The sequence below is a fragment of the Ovis aries genome, chromosome 6, assembly GCF_016772045.2.
Source record: "Ovis aries strain OAR_USU_Benz2616 breed Rambouillet chromosome 6, ARS-UI_Ramb_v3.0, whole genome shotgun sequence".
Classification (NCBI taxonomy): domain Eukaryota; kingdom Metazoa; phylum Chordata; class Mammalia; order Artiodactyla; family Bovidae; genus Ovis; species Ovis aries.
In genome coordinates, this window is record NC_056059.1 from 42,237,472 (window position 1) to 42,239,766 (window position 2,295).

Sequence of the window (2,295 nt, forward strand, 5' to 3'; positions counted from 1 at the left end):
ATCCCCTGAAGAATGAAATGGCAACCCACTTCAGTATTCTTGCCTGGAAAATCCCCATGGACAGAGGAGCCTTGTGGGTAACAGTCCATGGGGTCACAAACAGTTGGACACGACTGAGCAACTAACACTTTCACAAAAAATATCCCACAAAAACATAAACTATTTCTTATGGGTATGTGTGGGTATGGATAGAGATGTGTGTGAAAAAAGAATCTTACTCTGATAGAACCTTAAAATGCTCTTTTCCGGTTATTGCAGTGTGAGGAACCATGAGCAGCAAAGTCTCCTGCAACACCCTCTATGAGGCATGGCAGGAAGTCAGCACAGGAATCAGCATAAACGCTGGAAGATTTTGGAGATGATGGATCAGCCAGAAGAACTATGACCCTCAGAAGGACAAATGCTTCTCGGGCACCATCAGGCTTAAGTCCACTCCCCTCCCCAAGTTCTCTGTATGTGTCTTGGGGTACCAGCAGCACTGTGATGAGGCCAAGGCTGTGGATATCCCCCACATGGACACTGAGGTGCTGAAGAAACTCAGTAAGAACAAGAAACTGGTCAAGAAGCTTGCCAAGAAATATGATGCCTTTTTGGCTTCAGAGTCTCTGATCAAGCAGATCCCAAGAATCCTGGGCCCAGGCCTGAATAAGGCTGGCAATTTGCGTTCCTCGCTGACCCACAATGAGAACATGGTGGCCAAAATTGATGAAGTGAAGTCCATGATCAAGTTCCAGATGAAGAAGGTGCTGTGTCTGGCAGTGGCTGTTGGCCACGTGAAGATGACAGATGATGAGCTTGTGTACACCATCCACTTAGCTGTCAACTTCCTGATGTCATTGCTCAGAAAAACTGTCAGAAAGTCAGGACCTTGTACATTAAGAGCACCATGGGCAAGCCCCACCATCTGTACTAAACATAGCTTAATAAACCATACTCAACTATACTCCAAAAAAAAAAAAAAAAAACCTTAAAATGATACTGTTTAAAATTTTTAAATGTGAAGAAAAACATGAATTTTTGATATTATAATATTTTAAATAAAACTAAAAAGCAATTCTGTAAGATACAAGTTGGCAGTGTGGTGAGCTGTACCTATTCAAGCTGAAACTATTGTTATTTTGAGAAACTTTGATTCTAGTTCTCCGACTATGGGCATGAAATCAGGCCATGAGAACTCACCTCCTAGTAAGGATTTGACTCTATGGTACTTAAGGTCTCCACTTTTGAATTGTCTTCGTAATGTAGAATTTAATACAATCCCCTGTTATAAGTGTTTCTTGAACAAAAATATTAATATAATGATACTCTGCATTTTAAATATTTTCCTACTTTTTATCATCCAGTCCAGTTTCAATGGAGCCAATCTGTGCACTGAGATATGTAAGTTTACACAGCAGAGAAAACCTTACAAAGACCATTTCTGTAATTGAAAAGTTTAGTAGTAGGCATAAAGCAAAGCAGAGAACTTCATTTCACTACACTCTTCCTGTACTCATTAAAATGTTTAGGGCTGACTGAGACAGCTGAATACAATGGGAAATGCTAAGTGTTTTTGTCTTTATTAGCATATATAATGCTTCAGTTTGCTGAAAATATAGTCTTCATTGCACAGTCTTTTCAAAAATATGTTATCATTACCTTTTCCAGTACTATTGGAATGAAAAAGATGTTTCATCTACTTATTTATAGATTGTCCCAGTATTGTTCTCCAGCAATTTCTAAAGAATAAGTTTTGAAGAGGTGCTTTGAGGTGCTTTGTTTTTTTACATAAGACAAAATCTGAGAGTGTTTTCATACTTGGATCATTTGTTGACTGGGGCTGAAATATTATTTAATAATAGAGAAACAAATGAAGATGAGGAGGAAAGGGCAAGACCAACTATGGATGCTCTAGTCAATTTTCCACAGCAGTCACTTGGAGAACATGCTTTGTTATCTAAAGAAATAAAATCTTTCTAGCTCTCTCCATTGCATAAGGACATCTGAGGGCCTATTATAAGATTTTGCAATATGGGTGCTAGGAAACCAGAGTGAACAACATGGTTTGTTTAAATTAACAAATTTACATTTCTTCCCAGTCACAAGTCATCTGCAAAAATCAATTTCACCTGAAGCTTTGCCCACGCTTTCCTTTCTCTAGGCTTACCTTTTATTGTGCTGTGTTTGAGCATGAAACATATAATTCTTTCTTTTTGTGCATGCCATTTATAAACTGATCAGAAATGGATACTAAAGTGCTTCAAAACAGAAAAGTTCATCTGACGTTCAGAAAATGTGTTCTTGCTAATATGCCCC

General features: G+C 38.3%; 1 pseudogene; it reads left to right on the forward strand.

The window, feature by feature from the left end:
* The first annotated feature begins 269 nt into the window (after nt 1-269).
* Nucleotides 270-928, forward strand: LOC101104829 (large ribosomal subunit protein uL1-like; annotated as a pseudogene).
* The last annotated feature ends 1,367 nt before the right edge of the window (nt 929-2,295 follow it).